We start from the raw sequence: 16,670 nt of genomic DNA, 5'->3' as shown, positions 1-16,670 counted from the left end.
CAACATTGTGTGTATTATCTAAGTCAACGTGGGCGGGGGCTCACCTATCGTGAAGTGCTGACTCATTACAATTCCGATCCTCTCCATAACGATGCCATGGTGAGTTTGTCAAAAAATGTCGAAGGCCAGACCGGATGTGCGGCGGGCAAACATCATGTTCATTGCATAAATTTAAAAAATTTCATTGTCTGAAACCGTGTTAATGTTTTATAAAAATCTCTTTTATTCAATAAACATTGTTAAAGAGAGTTACAGAGTCATGCGTTTTTTTTTTCACTAACAACAATAGAGTATCATCTAATAACTAACCCATTTTAGTATCGGCGATGTCCTTTTTCTTTTTCTCTTATTCATCATGTTAGAGATTTGCTCACTCAAACAATATTTTGCAAGAACCACACGGGAGACAAGTAAGTCCTTTTTGACACCTGCAGGTGGAGAGTTCACTCACTCCAGAATGAAGTCTGAACCCTTGTTCCTGCGAGGGGATATTTATTAAGAGAAACAGAGTGGGGGTTGAGAGTGGGGGTCAGAGTAGACAAATGGCCGAAGCCCCTGGCTGATCAAAGCACAGAGTGGGGGACAGAGTAGACAAATGGCCGAAGCCCCTGGCTGATCAAAGCACAGCAGGGGGTCCTTCACGATGTTGTGTGAACAAAACACTTTGATTGCTTCCTCTGCAGCTAGTCAATCAGTTCAAAAGATCTTAGCACTTTGTTCTACTACTTTTGTTAAGACAGGACAAGCGAGTTTAATTATTACAGGTTACATTCCAACATAATCATAGGATCAAACTAACCAGAAAACCCTAACACATCACGTTTACATCTTCTACATAAGAAACATCCCCATCTTCACCTGTACCGTATTTCAAACATTTAAAACTTGCGCGAGCCAAGGGGTTGGAGATGCTTGTTTCCGGCAAGTTTAATCGGGCTAGCGTCCGAAGAAATTCACTCCATCCTACCGGTTTCTCGTTGATTTTTTTCCCACTCGCACACAAATGTCTCAACAGATCGCTCATATGGGAGCCTTTGATAGTTTTTCCTCTAAAAATAAATTCACTTAACGGCGTCCAGCTTACATCTTCTGCCGACAGTCTTTTCAGCACATAGTTGGCGTTGCGCCGGAAACGTGGACCTATGGCGTCCAAGATATCCTCATAGCGTCTACCTGTCACCTCGATTGTGGTCTCATCTCCGGTCTTTCTTTCACTCCCCTCATTGGCTTCGTTGCGAATTGTAATAGGAATTTGCTCGGAGTCTTTTTGTTTGACCAACCCCATGTAACGCTGCATTAAGGTTTGATAAATTTTGATCTTTTCATATTGATTTAAATTTTTATTATCCAAAACCTGTTTCATCTCTTCATCCAAAGAATGCTCTGCTGTATCACGGATGGTCGGAGCGGGTCGATTCAGCCTCTCGAACTGATAAGGTGAAATCAGGAACATTTTCTGAGCCGTTTTCAAACTCATTTTATGATTTGCTCATAAAGCCACTAATGACACTTCCGAGAACAGGTGCGAAAGCGGCCAGTAACGGTAATATAAAACCACCTTTCTGAACTAACACAGCTCTTTTCTTCTTCAAAGTATTTTTCTTATCAGCCAAAAAGCGGATATTTTTCTTTTGCTTTTTAAGTCTCTTGTAAAGTTTTGATTTTAAGGGTACATGTCCTTTAAGAAGATTTAGAGCAATCTCACATAACGCTTTCACCAAACTACTGGGGCCTCTGAGTAGCAAATGCTTACGTTTGGCCGGTTTGGATGTAAACAGAGATTTGAGTAACGGTGCGTTTATTTTTAAAAGCTTCGTCATCGTTTTATTGTTTGGGTATATAAACGACAGGCCACTGGTTATGTAGTACACCTGTACGTAGTCTATATTGTTCTAGGCATGAAGGTGTCAAATCTACCAGTAAATACCCATGCGGCTCTCTTGTAGCATCTTCAAAGCATTCCAGGAAAAACTTCCGGTTGCTGAAAGAAATTTGATTCGCCAGGACACTCACCTGCAGTTTATCGCGGGGGTTTTTGAACAAAATCAAATAATTACTGTTTAAACTAATAGTACGGCTAAATTTGCCCTGATGGAATACATTCTGCGTTAGCATTATAACGCTTAAATTTTTATGATGTCTATATTGGGTGAATATTCGGACCACTTCAGGGTTATCCGAAGCTTGGAAGATGACGTCATCCAAAATCAGTAGATGGTGCTGCTGTGGTGGGAACAGCTTCTCGTCATCAAAAGATTCAGGCAGCCCCTTGATAAAAACAATGTCTTTATTCAGGTTTTTGAGCTCATCGTACATAGGCTGATATGAAGTAAAAACCCAGACAATATTATCAGGTTTTTTTCTTAGAACATGTTCAGGATTTTGAAATACATTTTTTACAAAGAAAGTCTTGCCACAACCTGAAGGCCCTGCTACTAGAGATGAAAAAGGAAGTTCTAATCTGGGGTCGAATTCAATCTGATTAAAAGCCATTTACACACACGCACACACCCACCCACCCCCCCACACCCACACCCACACACACACCCACACACCCACACACACCCACACACACCCACACACACCCACACACACACACACACACACACACACACACACACACACACACACACACACACACACACACACACACACACACACACACACACACACACACACACACGTATGGATAGATAGAAATATCAGTACCCAAACGGTTCAGTGGTGCCTCGCTCTAGCAGCCTTCTTTTATCGTACACCACATGAAGCCGCTTGGAAAATGACATGTTTCTGAGATGAAACCCTCTCTTATCGCGAACGATATTATGTTGGGGAGCGTATAGCACATCTGAGGTTGCACCTGCTTTTTCGATGTACCCTTGAACCAAACTGAGCATGCTATCGAGATTGATGCTCTGACCGCTTTCGTGACTTTGTGTGATACCCTTCACTTTCATGACCGTCTGAGATGATCCTCGTGTTTTGTAAGCGTATGTTTTGGGACTGGCTGAGACAAATTCTAAAATGCTGTCGTTCGAAAGCTCATCTGTCAAATCACCCAGATAATCACCTAGAGGGAGAACACTTTCACCTGGCTTCACAGTGTACACGAGGCTGTCTGTATCGGTGTAAAGGACACGCCTCTGTAAAATTTCTAAATAGCTGTACATTTTTAGGCGTGCATAGGCTGTTGTGAAACACGCTGCAGCCACGTTTGATGTTTTTGAGGCGGGGATCTCATTGTTTATGTTGATACAATACTGCACAATTGAGAGCTTCTCATTGATAAAATGGAAGAATTTCACATTGTACTGACCTGAAAACAGAAGTTCAAAAAAATCCTCTGATTTTGTCACAATTTTTGTGTTTGTCATGTTGTCACGTTGCGCGAGTTTTCCCCACAGATTGTTAAGACAGAGTTTTGACACTTGCCTTTTGCCAGGGTTTACAGCAATTTTGGAAGGGTCGAGTTGGATACCCTGATGAATGGCATACCCTTCTATGTATCTTTGTCTATCAGCCTGGTTGACCACGTGAGCCGGATAACCTGAAGATTCCTGTTTACCTTTTAGAAATGTTCGCATGTAATCACGGAAAATTGTGTCGCTCGTTCTTGTGTAATGCCACACTTCTGTAATTTCTGCAACCGTGTACCCGAGATCAAGTGCCTTAACAAATTCAGGGGTTGTCCAAACACCTGTCAACGATCTTTGCTCATCACTATGTGTACACGCCGTCTGCTGGTTGTTACACTCAGCGCATGTACGGCACAGTGTGAAGACGAGTTTACCTTTAGCTGTTTTGAAGGGTAGAACGGGAAAATATAAACCACGGGGTGGGTTGACTGTGGCGCTGATGAAACCGAAATACGACCTAGGGTCTTTAAAATCACCGTGGATAATTGTTGGATGACCGATAGGGTAGGTGCCTGTACTGTTGATGAAAGGATATAATGATGTCACATCAACATACAACACACGCTCGTCTGGCTCTGCCGTGTATTTTAAAACGAATGCGTTTGTTCGGCCCCCAAAAAGAGCCTGCCTCGGTTTGAGCGGTGTAGGAAATTTGTTTTCTTTAAGGAATTCCTTCACCTCTATGTCCATCTTTTTCATTTGCAACCATTCATGCTCCCACATAATTACAAGGTACACATCCTGTCTAAGCTGTAGATCCTGAATTTTCTTTTGTGTTTTATCAAACCTCTCCTGAAAAGGGCGTTTGGTTGTCGGGCATATTTTAGAGAGGTCGAAGCATTCTGCGCAGCCGTGGTGATAACAACCAAAATACTCAAACACTATTTTTACACCCCCGATTTCACAATAACCATCTACAAAGTAGTTGTCTATCCTAACTTCACCACCATTCAATGCATGTCTAATTTGGATATTTTGGCTGTGCATGATCCATTGCATGTACTGAATAGAATCGTGCGAGAAAGCTTTGTGCTGACGCATATAGTTGTCTGATGGTGTAATGGCTATTCTTTGAGGGGTTAGAAAATTAGCTCGAAAAACTTTCATGCACGCCGACGCAATTGTTACCACATTGAATGGATCTGTTCCGGTGGCCTCAAAAAACTCACTCCTGAATTTTTCACACCCTTGCATTAGGAGATCAACATCATTCTCGCAGTAGGCTATTGCCTGTTTAGCAAAATCAAACACATTGCTAGCTTCTTTGGCATACCACTCGTCAAACTTTGATCGTTGGGAGGGTGACATTCGCTCGGTGCCGTAGTACGTGGGGTCAGGGTGAGACCCTACATAGTTTAGATGCTCTAAAGAGCTGAATTTGTGTGGGAAGTAACCCTTTGATTTGTCTTCAAACCCCAGGGCCTTAGGCATTGCACTTAGAGGCATCGTCAAGAATGAGAGTCTATGAATCGAGATTTTGTGTCTAAATCGACGAATGATAGAACTTTACTCCCTTGCATCAGAATGTCAAGTTTGAGACCTAATTCAAGAATTCTCCTTATCAGTATGTATGAATCAAAACCTCTCGCATTATGTGCAACAAACGTAGTTTGTTTAAACCGTGGCCTTCGGAAAAATCTGAGAAATTCATCAACACAATCTGTGCCATGCCAATGCTTCGCCAGTCTATTTGATTTGCAACAGATGAGAAAAGGTTTGTGTAAACCGTCTGAATCTACATAAGTTTCGAAATCGTAGTAGACTACATTTTTGCACGGTGGTTGAGGTTTGATGGGCTGAATGTAGCACATGTGGGGGTTCAACAAGGCGTCATCTTGATTTAAGATCTCATCACACACTGTGCATTTTTTAACAGGGCAACGATGTTTAGCACCGGTACCATCAGCTTTCACATAATAGTGAAGACCACACTCCAAGCATTTTTTGTATATAGTGCAGTTGCTCACACGATTCATTGATCGAGACTCTTTATGTTTGGTAAAGCATTCCTCATTACGACAAGATTTGTTACAGTCAGGGCAGATGACAGGTTTAAACCGTCGCTGTTTACAGCATGGATCAAGACAAACGCCACAGTGTCCTTCACACTGGTGCTGTTGCCAATTCTCATGCCCTTTGTAACAAGCCTGCAAAAGAATGCATGGCCAACAAATGCCTCAATCGCTTTCACGCCGTAATAATGACCCTCAAGGTTTAAGACAAATAAGGTATCGTTATCTGTTTTGGGGTAACGCGTGTCGAAAAAGGTCATGGGGCGGCAGTCCTCTTTTCGATACATTACAGTTATTTTCCGTTTGAGGACTTTCTCAAATTTATGGACATCGCCCAGACTCACAGGTGTTTGACAATCCAATCCTACACTCTCATGTAAGAGCCGTGCCTGTCTTGTGGCTGTTTTGTTGTAAGTGTGTCATTTAGCAGATAGGTTAGTGAGAGAGCGAAACACAAATCATTGTCTTTATTACGAGGTATGTGTAGGTGTCATTTTTTCAACCTCAAAATCTCTCTGTTGGTAGTGTTCAACAGCCTGCGACGCATTCCACCACGCAATGGAGTGACTATTTGTACAATGAGCTCTAAGCCCTCATCAGCCAGAAGCTCTGTATTTGACTGGGCTAAACGTTCAAGCATGTTTGATACATTATCTCTGATAGAGTTTATATAACTAGTTTGCTGGTAGATGTGAGCTCTATCGTTACCACCCACTAGCTCTATCTGAATTACATCACCTGTTTGCGCCCTGCTAGCTACCTCTTGCATGACATCATCTATTTTATCTTCAATCTGGAGGTAGAAGGTTGCAAAATCATTAATGTTCTGTTGCGATGGTATATTTAGCTGTCGCCTTACCTCTACATTATTGAAATGCGGCCTATTGATTACAACAGAACCGCCGCGTTGATCAGCTAATACAAAACCGCTGTTAGATTGCTGGGGCGTGTGTTGAAATGTTGGTGTATTGTCATCAATAACGTCTATTTCATGATCAATTATAACAGAGCAGTTGTTAGGCTGAAATATCGGCAGAACGTCGTCAATAGCAACCGGTGATGAATCGGGAGAGTTAGCGGTCAACGGGTCAACCAGAGGCTGTGTATTTAGATTTTGGATGATGTTTAGCAACTGGACAGGAATGTCAGGACTGATACGCCCGTTGCTGCCGTTAGCTTGGTTGTTTAATTCTGCTATCATGTTTAGCAATTGTGACGGGATTTGTGTCGGACTCTGTCCACCTTCATTCATACTTTGATTGTTCAATTCATCTATGACAGCTTGTAAATGGGTAAGAATAGCAGGGCTGTCTGGTCTCTCCCCCTCTGACAAAGCCGTGCTCACATTGTTGAGCAAATCTGTTATTTGACTCGTACACGTATTGTTAACGTTTGATAAATCTAGCTCTGGTGTGTCACTTCTTTGGCTTGTCCCGCTAAATGACGGCAAATCTATTTCATCAATGTTTGCTAAGAAATCTGACTCCGTTGACGTAAGGTTTGAATGCTCCATTATATTTTCTTTTACAAAACACAACAGAAACAACACAAACCTATTTTGATTCGGCTAAATCTGTAAGAGCACGTATAATCTTAAAACATTCTTGTAACCGTCTTTTGTAGATACAGTTACCACGGCACTTTACAGGCCCCCTGCTGGTTGAGTGGTGCGTGTTGTAGAAGGGCTGCCCCCTCCTCCTCCTCCTCTTCCTCTCTCTCTCTCTGAGCCCCCGTGTCACGACGCTCACCTGTAAGTTAATCCTTTATAATACCGAAAATAGCATGTCGGACTATAGCATACAAAGAGGGAAAAAATATAAGGAATACCTCCAACTTTGTTTGTCGCCTCTTGATGACGATGGTTTAAACCCTCGTAAGTAGACAGAGCTTCAACTAGTTCTGAGTCCGTCGCTGATTCCGGCTGAGCGGTGCGGGTTGAGAGTGGATTGGTTTCAACAGTAACACGTGACTCTGATGTTGCTGGTCGCGCTGGCTCTGACGTTTCGACTGCTCCAATATGGTGGTCGAAGGCAGCTTGTGTCGGCCGAACGCTTTTCCTAGTGGCCGCGGCCACTAGATCTGTTGCATACATAAAATAAAATCAGCAACTAATACCCTCTATATCAGGGGTCACCAACACGGTGCCCGCGGGCACCAGGTCGCCCGTGAGGACCGCATGAGTCGCCCGCAGAACTGTTCTAAAATTAGCTCAAAATAGCGGCACTTGTCAGTGAGCTGCATCTATTTATTTTACAGTCAAACCTCGGCTTTCGAACGTCCCGGTTCTCGAAATAATTGGAATTCGAACCAAAAAAATTCGAGATATTTTTGCTTCGGTTGTCAAACAAAATTCGGAGGTCGAACCTCGCGAGATGAGCCGGGAAGACCCGAGAAAACCCGACCGCGCGGCCTGGATGCCGACTGAGTCCGTTGTTATTGTATTTTCGTTACTTTGAGGATTGTATTAACCCCTAATCATGCCTCCAAAGAAAGCAAGTGGAAGCAGTAAAGCCATCCTAAAACAAAAAGACGCTCTTAAAGCAATGCTACAGTGGGCGCCCGGCGTGCGGCGGTTGCGCGATCGGACCAAATTAAGAGCCCTGCGCAATGAGTTCCACTTAAATTTTGGAAAGTACATCAGGACTTTAAAAATATCTAGTAAATTTTAGCGACGGCTCTGTCACAATAATGCGACCAACGCGGTGCAGTTGCGCGGTCGGCGACGCGCTACGGTTGCGCGTTCGGCGGTGCGCTGCGGTTGCGCGATCGGACCAAATTAAGCTCCCTGCGCCCTGAGGTCCACTTAAAAGTTTTAAAGTACATCAGGACTTTAGAAATATTTTCTAAATTATAGCGACCTCTCTGTGACAATAATGCGACCAGGGCGGGGCAGTTGCGCGGTCGGCGACGCGCTACTGTTGCGCTTCGGCGGTGCGCTGCAGTTGCGCGATTGGACAAAATTAAGCTCCCTGCACACTTAGGTCCACTTAAATTTGGGGAAGTACATTAGGACTTTAAAAATATTTTCTAAATTTCAGCGACGGCTCTGTCACAATAATGCGACCTGCGCGGTGGGCGACGCGCGACGGTTGCGCGTTCGGCGGTGCGCTGCAGTTTCGCGATCCGACAAATATGCGCAAATGAAAAACTCCTTAAAAAAGGCGGGGTTTTTTTTGTCTTGAAACGGATTTAAAAAAAAAAAAACATTATTTGTAATGGGAAAACCAGATTCGGAATTCGACCAATTCGCTTCTCGAACCGCTTTCTGGAACGGATTGTGGTCAAAAACCAAGGTTTGACTGTATTTTTGCTATTCTTGTTAAAATCACACTTACATGTGAACTGGAAATGACAATAATAACACATAGTAAAAGCCAAATTAAGCAAATTGGCTATTTCAGAATTGTGTGTCAAACTGGTAGCCCTTTGCCTTAATCAGTACCCAGGAAGTAGCTCTCGGATTAAGAAAGGTTGGTGACCCATGCTCTATATTAACTATCTTAGATGCGCGATTGACTCACCGTAGTCTGATTGTGTTAGGTAAACGTCGCTAAAATCATCGTCAAAAGATGCGTGGACATCGGCAAAAACGATGTTGTCTGCAAATATTATATAAACATTACATTTTGTTTTATAAAATAACCGCAGTGTATTATTATTATTATTATCGCGAGAAAGGTATTAAAATGACTTACCTTTAACCATTCTCGAAAACAGCTTTTTGACACGCTTCGACTCCGTTGCTCAGAGCTATGGCTTGTCTTGTCTTCTCCAAAATGATGCTCGTCCACACCAAACTTTAAATTCGGCGGGGATAAGACCACGCCTATGGGCTCACGTGTCGCGGGAAATCAGATAACTCTGGCCGTATCAAAGGGTCTACCTCATATCCTTGGTCCCAGTAATGCCGACTCCACTACTGTTTGTCAAATTATGCATCAACACCTTGCTTTTTTTTATCTTTCTTTCTTACCTGTGGCACCATGCTCGACACTTCAATGATTTTCTCAACAAAAAACCCCCCTTGATCCTCTAAAGTAATGTTTCTCAAATTATATGCGTCTCGCTTTCAGATAACTTTGGCACCTGTAATGCCGCCTCTGTCACAAACACCCCCTCCCTCTCGTGACCCCCCACTCTGTCACAAACACCCCCTCCCCTTAGGCTTCTCAACAAAAAGGGTCCCTCCCTTCAATCTCACACGTACGGGCCGGAAGCAAAGGTAGCTCAGAGGGCTGGTAGCAAAGCTAGCTCAGGTGCTGCACCTGTTTTGATTCATAAAAATACATACCCATACATATCCACATCTAAAAATAGCGCCAGCAAACCAAAATGGCGACAGTCAAAGATGGCGCCGTCACAACTGGCGCCATCTTGATGCCCCCAACCCCGCCACAATTCAAAAGAGGGTGATTTATGATACCATAACAAGTCATAAAAAGGTCATAAAATTGTATGACCCCTAACTCATTTGCATATGAATAGACATCAAAGCTTGGTACATTGAAATATTCTCTGGCGGTAGCTGACCAGTGGGATGCAATGATCCCTCCCACCGTTGGAGACAACCCGTAGCGCCTGAGCTGACGCCAATTGGCTCAGGCTTAGAACTCGTAACTGCTGTCTCCCGAATTGTTTCTGTCACTAAGACAGCGACAATGAGTGACCTATCCAAGGCACAGGCCTGGGCACAGTGTATGGAGACCTTGGGTTGCCCAGTCGTCAAGATCCCCCTCTCGGCTTTGTTGGTGTGGTCCAGAGGAATGCAAGCAATACATTTGGCACCAACTTGGCTGCAGGAGCTGCCGGAGTCAGTGAGCGTTCTCATATATATATATATATATATAGACAGACAGACGGACGTAATTTAGACGTCTATATCAGGTTACAGAAATAACCAATTCACATGTACGGATCAATATGCTTGTTAAACACAAATCCAAACAACTTCTGTACATTATTTATACAACTTACAGCTGGTTCAGACATTAAAATTTCGAAATATTATCATATTTAATTGTTTTTAATTCAGACGTCTATTTTAAGTCTATACCGTAACCAATTTTAGATGTCTAAATTAGGTCTATATGAGACCAGACGTCTATGGCTGACAGGGAAGCGACTGATTGAATGACTGATAGAGGGAGTGTTCTGTTATTTTTTTCTAGTTATTTGCTTTGGGTAATTAATGGGGTAGAATTTAAATTGAAAATGGATAAATCATTGTTAAAATGAAAATATAATGAGACCGTTTTAGTGGAAGAAATATGAGAAGGTGGAAAATGTTGAACCCAAAAAAATTATATTTTCAGACGAAACTGGATGAGGACGCTCTAAATTTCACCGTTGGCCGTGACTCATCAACTGGGTGGCCTTAAGAAAAATGGCACCAAAAAGAAACTCATATTTTGCAGGTTACAAACTTCAAGTTGTAAAATATGCAGCTGAAAACAGTAATCGAGCAGCAGAAAGAAAGTTTGGAGAACCGTGATGTACCAATGGATTACTATTTCAAGTGACGTCAGTAGCGTGGCGCGGCGGTTGTTTACATACAAACGTGCCCACACAAGGACAACACCGGCATCATTAGCGGTGATCATTTCTAAGTGACACGGAGGACAAAGAGTTTGAAGGAATTAAGGATTTGGAGTGACATAGAAGGTTTGAAAAACTATTATGGCTTTTACGCACGCCTGGTCCTACTCTACTGAGTCGGGGGCCGGCGCTCGGCCGAGTGGTTGTCCGCGAACGGTGCGCGGGGCTCGGACATGGCCATTACGCACGCCCGGTCTGTTTGGAAGTCCACGCCGCCACACGCATGGAAGTTTGTTTTGTTTAATAAAGAGCCGTTTACCAAACCCACGTCTATCCTTGTACTTTGTTAACGCTACACTATAGTTATGTAGTAGATCTGTGGAATAAAGACGAGGCTGACGTCAGGGCGCACGCGCGGCGATGTTGACAAAGGACGAGGAATTTGATCGATGGATTTAATGGAATTAAAATGCACGGATGGTTTGATAATATTATTGGCTTGTATTATAGTTATTTGAAATATAGTTTATCTATCGTTATATGAGCCTATGAGCCCGTTCTCAGCTCTTTGTTTGTGTTTGTCACGTTAGCATACCTATCGTTTAGCCTGTTGTTGCTATTTAATGAATTGGAGTGACACCGATGGTTTTATAAACATGTTATTCATGTGATAGTTGTCCTTAATCACTCTATATGTTACGTCAGGCCCGTTCTCAGCTCTTTGTTTGAGTTTGTCACGTTAGCATACCTATCGTTTAGCCTGTTGTTGCTATTTAATGAATTGGAGTGACACCGATGGTTTTATAAACATGTTATTCATGTAATAGTTGTCCTTAATCACTCTATATGTTACGTCAGGCCCGTTCTCAGCTCTTTGTTTGAGTTTGTCACGTTAGCATACCTATCGTTTAGCCTGTTGTTGCTATTTAATGAATTGGAGTGACACTGATGGTTTTATAAACATGTTATTTATGTAATAGTTGTCCTTAATCACTCTATATGTTACGTCAGGCCCGTTCTCAGCTCTTTGGTTGTGTTTGTCACGTTAGCATACCTATCGTTTAGCCTGTTGTTGCTATCGTTTAGCCTGTTGTTGCTCGTTCATGACTGTTTTTGGTGTGGGATTTTGTCGAATAAATTGCCCCCAAAATGCGACTTATACTCCGGAGCGACTTATATATGTTTTTTTTCACTTTTTGGGGCATTTTATGGCTGGTGCGACTTATACTCCGGAGCGATTTATAGTCCGGAAAATACGGTACATACAGGGTCCGGCAAAATGATCTGACATATTTGTGGGTTTAATAAAACGCAAATAAATTAAAGAAACAAAAAAATGTGTTTTTATTTTCGAAATGTACATATAATGCCATTTTGTTTTGTTTCGTTTTCGAATAATGCATTTACGATAGCACAGGCGGACAACCACATGAGTTAACATAACTATTTGAGATGACTTCTTTAAATAAACCATCTTGAACTTTCTATGCAAAAGTTATTATCTGAACCTCACCTGTACCTAGTCAGTTAGCCAATCGAACTCCATGAAGTCCCTGATAAAGGAGATCACATGGGGGTTCATGTATGAAGTCTTCCGGCTCATCTGCTCCTTGGCACTGCACTTGGTGGAGTCAGGATTAGTTCTGACCAAAAACCTATGAAATGAGTATAGGAGTTAGAGGTTGAGACATTATGTACATGTCAATGAGTAATCAATTAGCAAATCACAACTGTGATTGCAGGGGGATTAATTAAAAGAATCGATAAAAATAAATTGTTTTAATTAAATAAATAAAATATTGCAGTATTTTATACTTGCATTACATTTATTTTACTATTAAGGGGTGATAATACTGCCTGAATAACACATAGAAGAGAGATATAGAAAATGCCAGTGGGAATAAAGTTAGGTATATAATTTCATCAGTTAATACCTCTGAATAAACTCCAATGTTGAGCAGGCTTCCACCTGATACTCTAGGTTGAAAACATAGGAACAGGTGAAGAGAGTGCAGGCTTCCACCTGATACTCTAGGTTGAAAACATAGTAACAGGCGAAGAGAGTGGCCAAGGCAGTGGTGAAGTCAGCCAGGTGAGCAGCAGGTGGGATTATGACCCTCCCCTCGATGGACAGCATCCACTTTTTTGCAGTCAGGATTGTCTCTCGTTAAAGTCAGACATTTCAAAACTCATATCTCACAGCAATCCATTTTATGAATGATCTGCTTCAGATGAATGTCTGTAAAAACAGGGCAGGGAATATACATATCTTCCAAGCAGTACATAAAACAGATAAAAGGAGCAGATATAGTAACGGAGTTGGTGAAAGATGAACAAAAAGTGACACATATAGCAAGCAAGCTGAAATAGCAGCAATGACAAACGAGTTGGCTACTAGGGATGAGTGAGTACACCATTATCTGTATCTGTTCAATCAACTAGATTATCAACATCCGTACTCTGAATGGGGCTTAACCCGGAAGTGGGTGTGGTTCAACCCAGAAATAGGCTGATCCTGCCCCACAAGTTGTCTTTTTTGCCGGAAATGTATACGAGTTGATTGAGCTGACATAAAGCTACAACCTTCAACAGTGGAAGCCGAGGCAACTCCAACAATTTGCCTTTCAAGTCCTGGTTTAGCTGTCCTCTTGTGAGAGCGGTACATGTGAACTTGAAGGGCGCCACGTGTGTAAAAAGTGGCAAAGCATTCTGCTACCCCACATGGAAATCTGAAGTTAGCTACATTTCTGTGAATCCTTAAATGACGAACAAATGCAGGGATTGAAGCTGTGGTGAAATTACAGTACCTGCATGAGTAATTCATTTTGACGGCAAGAAAATTGATTACTTCTTGTGTATTACTATTTTATTTTATTACTTTTAGTGATAGTAGGCCTACTTACCGAGTTTCTGGACGTCGCGACGTGTGCTTGGTGGTGGAGCCGCCAGGAGGAAAACCAACACGGAGGCAGAAGGTGGAGAAAAAAAACAGGCGGGAAAATAATCTCCCGCGCGCAGCAGAAAAATATAAAATAACGACACAGTAACGACCGTCGTAATGTCGCTGCTAGTGCTTCAGTAAGTTTAAAAAAAAAAGAGAGAATCTGGTCAGTTAAAGAAAAACAGCGCTCTCTCAGAGCCGTTTTCGCTGCCAAACTGAAACAAATGAACACAGACGACGCAAACACATAGAAACACAACAAAAAACACACAGCACAAAACAAAGCCTTGTGTAAGAAATGTTGTTGTGGGATCCAGAGGTGCAATCGCTGTGATCGCGATTTGTCCCGTTTACTTTGACGTGATTGGCCATTCGAAGCAAGACCGTTGAACTTTCTTGATCCTCATTGGATAAATCACGTCACCCCATGTCAGCCCGTGTCCGCCAGTGAAAAAGAAAAGGGAAAAAACTTAATGTTGGGAATAAAAAAATGCCATGGTAAGTCATTATGAGTTAAAAGTCATAATGATTATGTGATAATTATATGATAATCATTGATTTTATTACGAGATATTTTATATCTAATATGTATCTGTATACATACATATGTATTGCTGGATTCTGTCCACAATTTAGGGAGCGCGTTATCTGCGCCTCACGGCAAAAGCTTTTGCCAATCACCTGTTATCCAATTTACTCACTGCGTGCTCGTTTGATTTCTTCAGATTTAGGAAAATGCAAAGACACTGAAGCAGAAATTAGACTTACACAGATTAGTTGAGTTCAATCTGTTAGGTTACGGATTCTAGTTATTGATCTGACTCCAAATTGTGATCAACACTTAACTCATAAATTGCTATGTCCTAATCCACACACTGGCGCACCTAACAATTTTGCGAGTTCGTTCTGTCAAAGAGAAGACCAGTAGATCAATTAGACCAAATTTACCAATTATTTATTCCTGACAAAGCGCACTAATACAGGCCTGGGTCCCGGGTCCCTCACACTAAAGCTCGTGCGTTTTTGTGACCACCAAAAGACGACACATTCTTCCGGGTTGCCCAGTTTTAAAGAAACACAATATGAATATTAAAGCATGCAAAATATTGTGAGATGATTGGTCGACGGCCATCTCCTCCCCAGTCCAGGTGTCGCTGAGGTCAGACGGTTGGGTTTTCCCCTCGAAGGCCGGTCTCATAGACGTGCTCGTTGTTCTCGTTCCTCACCGACCTTGAGATTATCTCGTCCGGTACTCCCTGTCTGGGCCTATACACAACACTTCCAAGAAAACAAGTTCATGCAGTTTGCCTGCACATTCTTCGCCCCCCACCAATCCACACGAGCACTCTAATACTAGATATTAATATGATTATAAGTTTAACACAACCTTAAAAAATATGTTTGCAAACTGCCGAAAGCACATTTTCCTTTAAATCACAATTCTTGTTCAAAAAGCTCTGTTTTCAGGAAAGTACAATACAGCGCTGGGCCCTTCAAGAGCGGAAAGTCTCCATTCAGAAAAGGCAAAGTCCAAGGTTGTTAGATCAGTTTTATATTCAGTAACACATTGTGGGCCGAGATTGATGGGTGATGAGTCTTCGGGGTGGGGCAAATTCGAAGGAGAGTCTGCTTGCATGGGAGTGGTGCTGGTGAACTTGACATTCATACAGCATTACAAACAAACTGTCATCCCACAACACACACATAAAACATACAATATTAAATTGTAAAAAGAACCCTCCCTATGCAAAATTTTCTCCTCAATTAAAATTTCCCTTTTTTATTTTAAATCCAAAATTAATATCTAATTGTCTGGTCTCCTGTCCTCACATCGTTTGCCAATATGCATAATACTGGAACATGATTTAACTCCCCGTTTAGTTTGCTCACATCTCACACTTAGACTATTTGACACTTTGTGTTGAGCTGTAACTTCAATATTTCCACCTTCCCATATTTCTTCCACTAAACAGTTCCATTTTGCTTTCAGTTTAAATTCATCCCTCCAAATAACTACCTCTGGCAAAGAACCCAAAATTTTTAGAGCACTCCCTTTTACTGTTACCTTGTTCCTTCATTCATCTCCTCACAAGCATTACTGACCCTCCTAAGAAATAATGATACTGAAAATAATGTTTAAAAAATATACACAGCTTCCTCCTGCCACTTACACTATAACCTTGGATTATCGTTCTCATTTTTGTTAATACCAATTCTTAGAATTAAAAAGAAATACTTACTCTTGATAATTGAGTCACACTATATCACAAATTTTGAAAACCTTCTTCCATGTTCCCCCTTTGTACCTATCAAAACCAATTAGAAATATTTTTGCTATCATGATCATCATTGTGGCCCTCACACTTATTGTTCTTGTATTTTAAATTGGCAATTTTGTACATTTGAAGCCCTTTGAGACTTGCTTGTGGGCTATATAAATCAATTTGAATTGCCTTGACTTTATTATTATTCAACTTCTTCTGCATTCCTCTTCCTTTTATTTTAATCTTAACTACTTCCACATAATTCATCTGATTTACTCCATTACACTTTTAACCTCCTAGATTCAAATTCAAATTTCACATCCTCACTTCCAACATTGCGGTAAAATTTTGCAAAGTTTCATTTTTTCCCTTCTAATTTCTTCTAGTTTTCCTTTTTTCTTCTTTTTTTTTTTTCCACTGACTCAACTCATTTCAATTTTTTTTTAACTGTTCATCTTATGCCTACCTATTCCAAAACTTCCCACTCCCCAAATTTCAAATT

The 16,670-nt window shown here is 41.7% G+C and overlaps 1 long non-coding RNA gene across 3 annotated transcripts; it reads right to left on the bottom strand.

Annotated features, from left to right (window-relative positions):
- Positions 1 to 6,922: 6,922 nt before the first annotated feature.
- LOC148404763 (uncharacterized) lies at positions 6,923 to 14,398 on the bottom strand. 3 transcript variants are annotated; one of them, XR_015861651.1, is made up of 6 exons: positions 13,867 to 14,398; positions 12,898 to 13,202; positions 9,124 to 12,618; positions 8,950 to 9,027; positions 7,256 to 7,507; positions 6,923 to 7,176 (listed from the first exon to the last, which is right to left on the bottom strand). It is a non-coding gene; the product is annotated as an uncharacterized LOC148404763 (long non-coding RNA). The 3 variants fall into 3 exon arrangements; XR_015861652.1 differs by having other exon boundaries at positions 8,950 to 9,254; positions 12,477 to 12,618; positions 13,867 to 14,269; XR_015861648.1 differs by having other exon boundaries at positions 8,950 to 12,618; positions 13,867 to 14,396.
- Between the last annotated feature and the right edge of the window lie 2,272 nt (positions 14,399 to 16,670).

The sequence above is a fragment of the Syngnathus floridae genome, chromosome 1 (genome assembly GCF_059516105.1).
Source record: "Syngnathus floridae isolate MCC-2025c chromosome 1, RoL_Sflo_1.0, whole genome shotgun sequence".
NCBI lineage: Eukaryota > Metazoa > Chordata > Actinopteri > Syngnathiformes > Syngnathidae > Syngnathus > Syngnathus floridae.
The sequence above is the reverse complement of the archived record's forward strand: the minus strand, read 5'-3'. Positions and strand labels throughout refer to the sequence as shown.